Genomic DNA, 11,254 nt, shown 5'->3' on the forward strand with positions numbered 1-11,254 from the left:
TTAGGGGCATTTCCAAAGCAAGCAAAATTAAGCCAAAACAGTTATTCTTCTAAAACCCACAAATTTCCTTCAAAGAATACTGATATGTCATGTGATACTTCTCTGCAGAGCTACAGATCAGCTAGACCTGTATAGATTTTATGGACAAAGTTGGTTTTGAGTATTTGATTCTAAAGTATTTGGCTTTGACAGGGTTTCCTCCAGTGTAATATTTTGGGTGTTGGTAACTGCTTAGTATTAAAAGAAGATATATTACTAAAATTGGACTCAGTGATCTGCAGCCACTAGCAATGCTGATTTTAATGTAATAGTTATTAAACTGATATTGGTTAAATAAATTAAAGTGGTATGATGGCAACTTGCAATTTTTTTTCTAACAGGTGATAACTGAAAAGAAATCTTACAAATTCCTTAATGTGTGAGACATCCTGAAAATGAAATGAACTCTTAACAAATCTAATTCATCTTCCCTGTTTTTAAATACAGAGAAGCAAGCATGTGCTAGGGTCCATATTAATTTTTAAGTGAATACTTTATAGCCATTTGTCCAGTAATCTGTTTAATTACTCATGCCCAGATAACAGAAAAATTGATAGGCAGGCATAAAGTTATTTCTAAACCATGAAAATTTCCACCTTCCCCTCTTGGCTACAGGTGAGGAGCTCCTGAAACCAAAACAATATTTCCACTACGTAGCCATAGCTGTTTAAGCAGATAATGTTTTTTCATAGTTCTGGGTGGGATCATTTAATGGCCAGTTGCTCCTCAAAGTTATATTATAGAATGGCTAAGCATAATCAACCTTGCATAATGATACTGTTTCCTTTCATGTTTGCTGCCAAAAAGAAGTGAGGTCCAAAAGAAAGAAAAGGAAACAGCAGGCTAACATAAAAATGTAGGTGACACATAAGCCTTTTGGCTATGACTGTCCACCAGTTCCCAGCCTTTTAGAACTGGCATATCTCTTTTAAAATATAAAAGTGGTTGGTGTTGAAATCAGTGGGGTTTTTTGCATTTATTATCCTGAGGTTGCTCTCTAAAATGAAGCCATATGTTACATGATTACAGTCCTTGAGCCATTGTTATAGAGAATTTCATTTGTATCACTGTGCTTTACTTCCTCATGATACTATGCTTTCCGACACATTTGACAAAGGGAACTACTACTTCCAGTGCAGCAGCTGAATTTGTTCTGGTAAGCTGTGAGGAACATTTCGTAGTATGATGCTTCATACAGGTGCATGTTCCAAGTGGCTAAGCTGCTCCTGTCAACACAGTACTGCACTTCCGGACATATTGTACTTACCTGGGGTCTGTGGTGGTTTTGTTTTGGGGTTTTGTGGTTTGCTTGGGGTGGGGGTATTGTGTCTGTGTGTGTTGTTGGTTTTTGGTTTGTTTTGAGTTTGTTGCTTTGGTTTTATTTTGGCAGAGAGATGTCTCCAAGGAATATTTTCAGGCAGGGACTTGGGTAGATTTCAGTTTGGCTAAGCCTAACTGTTCAGTATGGTTTGAAATTCCCCTGTAATTCCTTCAGGACAGAATTACCAGATTCTAAAAAGTATTCAATTCTTAATAATAAATTAAAATAGACAGAGTACTCTCCTATTGCTCCTCAGACCTTTCATTGATGAGGAAAAATAGTCTAGGTAAAAAAATTACAACTGAGCTAAATCAAATCTATTTTAAGGTGACTGAGCCCAGATGCAGAAGTTGTAGATAATATATGTGAATCTTCACAGTACATAGGAAGACAAAATGACTTTGTCCTGGTATCTTCTAGTTTGCATAAATAGCACAACATACAGGTCTTTAAGACAGAAACCAATATTGTTTTCTCATTTTCATAGTATCTTGTACGATAGAATCTCTATCTGGCGTCTGTGTTACTGCTTAATTATAAGTAATGCTTTTACAAAATGTGGTTATTTCCTACCACACAAACTACTGGTTTCTAGTCTTTGTTTTATATGCAAACAAAAATACTGAATAAATATTCATTTATTTCGATAGGAAGGTAGGTAAATCAACCTGAAGAAAAAGTATGTAAAGGACAATTAGAAGAGGGTTTTTTTGGGTTTTTTTTGTTTGTTTTTTTAATGAAATGGTCAAGTTAAGACCTAATGTTAGCAAAAACTGTTGTACAGCTGTCGTGGTTTAAGCCTAGCTAGTAACTCAGAACCATGCAACCACTCACTCACTAGCTGAACATAAGACAACATCTCAGCTGAAACTCATTTGTATCCTTTCTCTAAGCTGCTGTTACAGTATGTGACTCTCGGTGCATTTTCTGAAAGCACTATCTATATGAAAGTACCCTCAGAGCAGAAAAACACAAAAAACATTTGATGTTCAGAATAGTTCAAAAGAAGAGAATGTGAATCTTGTTAAGTGCTGTTGCAAGTATTTCTTCCTTAATTTGCTCTTCTAAAAGAGCTATTTCATTTTTTCTCTATATAACAGTTCAACTCATGTAATACTTCTGTGTTCCAAAGGCAAGGTAAAATGTTTGTTTACATCAGGCACCTATCAGTTGACTTGACTTCCCTGAATATTAACTATTTTCACATATTAAAGAGCTTCCTCTAAGCTCTTTAACTGCTTGGGAAGCTGTTCTCTGCTTAATTTATAGAAAGCAAATGTGGGTAGGAGGGCATTCTGCTTCATGTGATGTTTGGTTTAGTTTTATATATCAGTCATTTAAAACTGCAAATAAACAATAATATAACTTTATTTTACTACAGTACGGCAGATTTTCTCAGTAAGAGCAAATTGCCGCAATAGTGGCTTACTGTCTTCTGTAAAATTAAGCCTTTCAGAATAGCACTGTAGCGCTGAGAGTTCATTGCATTGTACCCCAGACTTTATTCTCATCTGTCAGTCAAGCTAACATGATCATTGATGATCCTTCCTGCTCTGCTGCCCTTTCTGAATTCAGTTCCATGTCTTGCTTTTCTCAGATGTGTTTTTTTCCTTTAGATCTTCTGTGGCCTATAACTATTGCTCTTGATTGGAATAAAACCAGTTATTTCAAAATCTACTTAAAAACAAACAGAAAAGCTTCTGAAGAATCTTAAATAATGTTGCAGTAGCTCTTTATAGCAGGAAAAGAATAGATAAAGTTTACAGTAGGGGTTGGAGAGTACTAAGTATCATAAATATAGTGAATCTGAAGTTTTTATAGGTTTTGTTATATGCCTCTACTTTGTTTATAATTATCAACTTCACAATTGTTACACATTTTATTCTTATGTTAAAAAATTTTGAGTGAAAAACATGGAAAAGAAAATAAATATCAGCAGTATGTAGACAAAACTTGAAAGACTGAGAACATGAACACTGAGAGAATTGAGAACAGACATTTAGAGAATTTATGATTCTGTGAGAAAAAGCAGAGCCAAGCTCAAACTAGGCAATGAGTCCACAAGTGAGGGTCTAGATCAGTGAGTACATAGGGAGAGCTGTGCTCTATAGAGACTGTCACTCTTAGAGCAGAACATCAGGCAGGGACTGAACTTAAATGGAGCTGCAGGGCTCGTTGGTTCCTTTCCCTGTGGAGGCTAGTCTAATCAAGTCTACTGGTATACTCAGGGCCCTGACAGAGACACTAAATATTGATTGGAAATTACTGCTGTGGATTTCTTTTAATTAGTGAGTTATTGATGATAAATGGAATTGTTAAAACTGTTTTTTTATTCTAATAGTCCAAATTATTTCTCATTTAAAAAATAAAACAAGAGTTTTATATATCCAGATTATGTCTCTGTAAAGACAGGAATTTTGTTTCGGAATTAAAGGAATTTATTAGACAAACTGTTCAGCAGCTTTGTTTGAGGACTCTGAATAACTTGTGGAAATGAGGTTTTGTATTTTGGATAATTGGCTTAATGCAGAACAGTTGTTAAATACACATATTTTTTGGGTCATTCCTTATGTTTGAACATGACTTTGTATTCCAGTCTCAGAACAAGACAATCATGGAGAAATTTCTTATAGGAGAAGAGGTATAGTGTCTAGTTCTGGCACAAAAGGCACAGCCAAGTTCGATACTCTGCAGTATATATAAAAAAAACCCTACAAAATATAAAATAGGTTGTGTATTAAAAGGAAATGTAAATATCTTTATTCACATGGCAGACTTTACTATTAGTTTCCTCCAATATCTCTTCCTATCAGTCTATACTGTTTCGCTCCTCCCAGTCGTCAGATGTAATAGCTATTTTCTTCCAATCTTTTCCCAAATGTCCGTTTTGCTTGTGGCTGTTGTGAGTGTTCTGGTGATTCTTTTGTTATGAGCTGATACTGAGCTTTCATTGACTTCATTGTTAACATTCTTGGGTTTGTATTATTTGTGGTAAGAACATTTTGTAATAAATGACAAATCACTGACTTCTTCTAAGATTCTGTGTAATAACCTTACTTATGATGAGCTATTTACATGTGAATGGAATAGGAAAGGCTTTTGGATGTTGGGTTTTTTTGTCCTAGGTTAATTAAGGTCTGTGCCTTCTTAGATGTTTCTGTTCTCACATAACATTTTAACTTTACTGTTATGCAGTTATTTCATGTCATTCCCAAAAGGTTGTCATGTTATAGAGGTTAACACAGTTTACTTAGATATTACTTACATAAGTAGTAATTTATTTAAGTAAGTAGCCTTGTCAGCTTCTGGGAATTAGTTTATCTGATAGTTACAGTGGTGTGTAGAAGATGTATATTCATTCTCCGTAAGTCTTCCCTTGAAACTACTAAAAATGCTGTTCATTTATAGAAAAGCTAAAATAATCAAGTCAGGTATAAGTTGTTGTGCAGCGAAATTCCTGCAAAATGCAAACATTTCAGGTAGAGGCACAAGAACTCTACAGAAAGAGCTATACAACATAGGAGAAAAGAGAGCTCTTGTGGGAAGAGGAGCAAATGTTTATGAAGAATTTCATTAGGCTCATCGTGCTGTGCTGTATTTCGTCCTTAGACTACTTCCCTGAAAGATCCTGACACATTCACATGCTGGGTAAACATCACTTGAATTAATTTACTACATTTGCATAGGAATTGCTTGGTTACGAACTCATTGCTTGAATTTTGATTGGTTTGCAATGAAAGCAGTAAGCTACTTATTAGAAATTCGTATTACTCTTTTTCTTTTTTTCATTAATTCATTACCCATTTGCATGCATTTTTCAGATGGAATTTCACATATTGATGTGGATTCTCAGCACAGAGTTTTCTGGCATATTGTCCATGGCCTAGCAATCATTGAAAAATGACTGAACAGATTCACTGAACAAATTGTCCTCCCTGAACTCATAGCTACTATGTGTTACTGTGGTAGTCTCAAATATGTTCACAAACAGTAAAATCATCTCTCTTGGAAATGGTTTTGTTTCTGACTTGGGTATCAAGATTCCAGTTTAGAAAAGCCATGTAAGTCTGTGATGCGGAGTGGTGGCAGGCAGCTTTTTGTGCGTCAGGGTGCAGTATTATCTGAAGGTCAGGGAAAACACTGATTATGTATGTGCAGTCACTAAAGGTACAGGTTAAGATTGGACTAAAGCCCAACCATGTTTTGCAGTGCAATAGTCTATTTAAAGAGGACTTAAATAGAGGCAGATAGGCAGATTAGATATAATTTACAGCATGTAAGTATATATGCTTGCATATAAAAATTTCTCATGCTTTAAGCTAAAGAAGTCTATGTAGAGCACTAGAGCTTCTTCTGTTATTCCTATTCCTTGTTGCAAATCAATCTGGGTAGAAGGAGAAAATAGAAACAGCATTAGATCCCTATATAAATCCTGTTCTGGTTTTTGCTACAGAAAGTAACAGTTATGGTGAAACTCTAGATAAGCATTCAACATTCTAGTGCAGGAGGAGGACAATGACATCACCTGTTCTTAAACCTTTTGAGAGCTTTTCAAGAAAAATCCTTCAAAATTTGTTCTTATTTTTAACTATTACATAGCTACTTTTACATCTTTTCATCAGCTAACAAAGTAAAAAAAAAATCTTACAACTATTCAACATGATGGATTAATCAGTAGTTACATATTTCTATGCTTCACTTAGTTCAGAGGTAGAGACAGAGTGAGTCTATGTAAGGATCTGTTTCAGGTATAAATTTATAATACTCAGATACAGTTTCATACATGAGGCCAAGTTCAGGCAACAGTCAACAGTACAGCTTCTGTGAAACTTCTCTTACAAATAGGAGTTTCACAGAGTCTGTAAAGTAAGCTGCATGTTGGCTATTTTTTCTGATATTGATTTAGAAATTGAGGGAGAGTTCTAGATGTGGAACTTGATATACTCTGTAGCCCATTCTGTTTCTGAAGGTTATATATTTTGTTTATTTCATTCATATACAATCAAAGACTCACAACACTGATGCTGAGGGGTTTTAAATTTGAAAGATTAGGGATTGGTTATGAATACAGTGACTTGATAATGTGCAAGAAAGATTGAGTTCAGCTGAATAAAGAAAAATGTCTTTCCAGTGTAATTTGGAAAAAAAATACCCACATTATCTTTTTCGGTTGCATGTATTAGAAGAAAACAGTGGTTTTGATGATACGGTGATAAAATAGGTGTGAAACAGGTGACGAGCAAATAGCTGCTTAGTGACAAACACAGGTGAAATCTGGAGTTATTAATGAAATTTCTCAAAGTGCCAGTTAGATGTTGTTTTCTTTTTGGGAACAGTCCAAGGTGATACTTTGATAGATTCAAGATTGATTAGAAGCTGGTGCTTCACTGGACAGCAGAACAGTGCGTTGCTAATGTCTTATTCACACCAACATGTGTTTGTGACACCTGTCTTCCATAGTAACCTGTGGTCTTACAAATGAGTTTCTGTCCTAGTTGCATACTTTTTGTTCTGATAAATGTCTTGCATTGGGGAAGCTATGGAGGTACCTTTTGCAGTGCTGAAGAGATATCTTGAGAGGTTTACTCAGGTAGCAAGACTGCTTTGTAGTACCCTTGTAGTCATCAGAAAAGCTTGGAGTTACTTTGTAAGACTTATACTGTCTCGACACACTTCAAATAAAATCTGTCTTGAAATCCACTGTTCTATAGTAGTGCAGGGAAAAATGAGCTACCACTTACTGGCACCATAGTAAGTTTACTAAGATCAAAATCAGAAGTTGTGTTTTTGACTGCTCTGAATGACAGTCCAGTTCACAGCTTTGAGTGGTAAGAATTGGAATTTAAATAGTTTAGGCATTGATCACTGTACATATGTGTTTTCACACATGTAGTCACCAGGCTTTCAGTTGCAGGGGTTCTTCAGAATAAGGCTTAATGTAATTGAATAAGTTCCTCCAGCATAATGAAAACAGGATGCCACCCAGTCTTGCAAGCCAAACCTTTTGAGAGAGGTGCACATGAGTGTTTGGGGGTGGGAGGGGAGAACCAACCAACCAACCAAACCAAAAAAAACAACAAACAAAAAAAACATCAACCAAAAAAACCCACCAACAAAACAAAAAACTGAAACCAACCCCAAACCCAACAAGTTCATCAAGTAACAAGGAAGTGCCACAGTATTGAATATAAAATGTGTCTATTTATTTTTTTAAGTGTAAATAGTTGAAGAGATCTAATAGAAGTAGGATTCTATGCACTTAAGTTTATTCCTAAATAATCTTGTGATTGTCTCAGAAGTATAATAAAATGCTGTATTCTTCTGTCACCGTAAGCCCTGTCCAGGTATTTGTTCATAGTACAAATTCAAGTTTCTGTATAAAACATCTTGCCTTTTTGTGTATGTTGGGTTCTGCACTGATGGAATTCTAACTACTGAAGATTGACAAAATTATTATCTTTCAGCATTTTGCTGTCAGAGTGGCATAGGATTCCTCTGTCATACTATAGAGTTGTGCCCCAGAGAGTGTTTAGCTTGTCACAACATGTAAATGGTAGTATAAATGAAGCTATTTCACAAAGGATCTAACAAAAGGTCTTGAATGACAACTTGCTTTATGCCTTTCTGCTTATTTTTGCATTAGAAAAAATAATTACCCAAAGATAACAAAGCAAAACTTCGTAATCTAGGGTCTATAACATTTTTCAAAGCTTGATCTTCTCTGTTCCTCTGTCCCTACCAATTTAATCCTTCTAAACTGCCATTTCCCAATAAACAAAGCGACTGATTTTACCCCTCTCCTTCCTCTATTGGTGCAGTTAAATTTTTCACTTTAGGGTCATAAAGAGAATTTATCTGATTTCATTTTCATTGGACCTTTTATTCTGGCTGCTGTCCTGTTCATATATGGAAGTTATCTTTAATCTTGAGCTCATGTCATTTGTCCAGCATCATTAATTAAAGCTGTATTAGAGTGAGATTTTACCTCCTCTCATGGCAGTGACAAAACTTGCATTTCACCTGATAACTGTAGGTACATCACAAGATGGTTCAAAGCCTGTGTTAAGAGGTTTGAGTACTGCTATGATGGTTGTTACTCAAAATAGGGCAGTGAAACATGTATAATTAATTGTAATTAAATGAATAGGTTTTTATTAATTAAATTGTTGTTAGTAAAATTCAGGTCAAGGACCACTTACGCACTAAACTCAGAGTGTATTAAATTAATGACACTGTCAAAAATAGAAGTAGTTATTATCTCCCTTTCTCAGTACCAATTCTCAGCTATAGAGTAGTTTAGTATCTCTCTCTCTGAGATGAAGCTAAAGTTTGTCAGGTCATAGTGTAAGTCACAGTATCACAGTATCACAGTAGGTTAGAGATTGGAAGGGACCTCAAAAGATCATCTAGTCCCATCCCCCTGCCGGAGCAGGAACACCTAGATAAGGTTACACAGGAACGTGTCCAGGCGGGTTTTGAATGTCTCCAAAGAAGGAGATTCCACAACCTCCCTGGGCAGCCTGTTCCAGTGTTCCGTCACCCTCACTGAGAAGAAGTTTCTTCTCGGTTTAAGTGGAACCTCTTGTGCTCCAATTTGTACCCATTACCCCTTGTCCTTTCATTGTTTGCCACTGAGAAGAGCCTGGCTCCATCCTCGTGACACTCCCCCTTTATATATTTATATACACTAATAAGGTCACCCCTCAATCTCCTCTTCTCCAAACTATAGAGACCCAGCTCCCTCAGTCTTTCCTCATAAGGGAGATGCTCCACTCCCTTAATCATCTTAGTTGCCCTGCGCTGGACTCTCTCCAGCAGGTCCCTGTCCTTTTTAAACTGAGGGGCCCAGAACTGGACACAATATTCCAGATGAGGTCTCACCAGGGCAGAGTAGAGGGGAAGGAGGACCTCTCTCGACCTACTAACCACCCCCCTTCTAATACAACCCAGGATGCCATTGGCCTTCTTGGCCACAAGGGCACAGTGTCGGCTCATGGTCACCCTGTCGTCCACCAGGACCCCCAGGTCCCTCTCCCCTACGCTGCTCTCTAACAGGTCGTTCCCCAGCCTATACTGGAACCTGGGGTTGTTCCTGCCCAGATGCAGGACTCTACACTTTCCCTTGTTATATTTCATCAAGTTATTCCCCGCCCAGCTCTCCAGCCTGTCCAGGTCCCTCTGGATGGCAGCACAGCCTTCTGGCGTGTCGGCCACCTGTCATCAGCAAACTTGCTGATAGTACACTCAATTCCCTCATCTAAATCGTTGATGAATATATTAAATAATAGTGGTCCCAGTACCGACCCTTGAGGCACTCCACTAGATACAGGCCTCCAACTAGACTCCGCCCCATAGACTACAACTCTCTGGCTTCTCTCCTTCAGCCAGTTCACAGTCCACCTCACTACCCGATCATCCAGACCACACTTCCTCAATTTAGCCGCAAGGATGCTGTGGGAGACCGTGTCAAACGCTTTGCTGAAGTCGAGGTAGACCACATCCACCGCTCTACCATCATCCATCCACCGTGTTATTTCCTCATAAAAGGCTACAAGATTGGTCAAGCACGACTTCCCCTTGGTGAAGCCATGTTGACTGCCCCTCATAACCCTCTTATCCTTGATATGCCTTAAGATGGCACCAAGGATAAGGTGTTCCATCACTTTCCCAGGAACGGAGGTGAGGCTAACCGGTCTATAGTTACCCGGGTCCTCCTTCTTGCCCTTTTTGAAGACAGGAGTGACATTTGCTTTCCTCCAGTCCTCAGGCACCTCTCCCGTTTCCCAAGACTTGGTAAAGATGATGGAGAGCGGTCTAGCAATGACCTCAGCCAGTTCCCTCAGCACCCGCGGGTGCATCCCATCTGGACCCATGGATTTATGGATATCCAGATTGCTCAACTGGTCTTTAACCCATTCCTCATCAACTAAGGCAGACCGCTCCGTTGACCTATCTTCATCCAGGGTCTCAGGGGTACAGGGCTCTTCAGGACTGCCTCCAGCAGAGTAGACAGAGACAAAGAAGTCATTCAGTAACTCTGCCATCTCTGTATCTTCTGTCACCAGGGCACCCGTCCCGTTCATCAGCGGGCCTACATTGCCTCTGGTGTTAGTTTTACCTGCCATGTATTTGAAAAAGCTCTTTCTGCTGTCCTTGACCCCTCTCGCCAGCTTTAATTCCAAGGAGGCCTTAGCCATCCTAGCAGCTTTCCTACATCCTCTAGCAGCAGCATTATATTCTTCCCAAGTGGCCAGCCCTTCTTTCCATGACCTGTAAACTCTCCTCCTCCACTTGAGCATACCGAGCAATTCCCTATTTAGCCACGCAGGTCTCCTGACCCTCTTCCTCGACTTCCTACGTGTCGGGATGCTCCGATCTTGAGCTCGGAAAAAGCAGTCCTTGAACGTCAACCAACTATCTTGGGCCCCTTTCCCTTCAAGTCAGAACACTAAAATAACCCAACTGGAAAATAATTGTTAAAATAAGCTGTAACTTTGCAGATCAGCTTTAGCAGAGACAGCAACAACTCATAGATATATATATATATAGTCTGAAGGGTGAAAACACAGTAGGGAGAGGAAAATACTTTCCTTGCAACAAATAGTTAATTATGCACAGGAAGAGGAGGGGTAAGCAGACTGCAGTTACTGATGAGTTACCTAAAGCAGCTGTGCAGACTTGGCTTAGGGTATTTTTAAAAGCAAGCAGGAGTAGGCATCTTCCTTTAGCAAAATATGAAAATCAACATTGATGTGAATTATGCTGATGAAAATCTTGGGGGGAAAAAGCAGAGGAAATTTTAGAACTTTGAAAAAACTAAGTTCAGTGGGGATAAATGCATACCTTATAACTTCATTCTTTCTAAAGGTAAGTCAAAAATCACCTTGTTTTCAG

The sequence above is a fragment of the Neopsephotus bourkii genome, unplaced genomic scaffold (assembly GCF_033783945.1).
Source record: "Neopsephotus bourkii isolate Nb327-2 ecotype Australia unplaced genomic scaffold, CSIRO-AGI_Nbou_v1 NB_318, whole genome shotgun sequence".
Classification (NCBI taxonomy): domain Eukaryota; kingdom Metazoa; phylum Chordata; class Aves; order Psittaciformes; family Psittacidae; genus Neopsephotus; species Neopsephotus bourkii.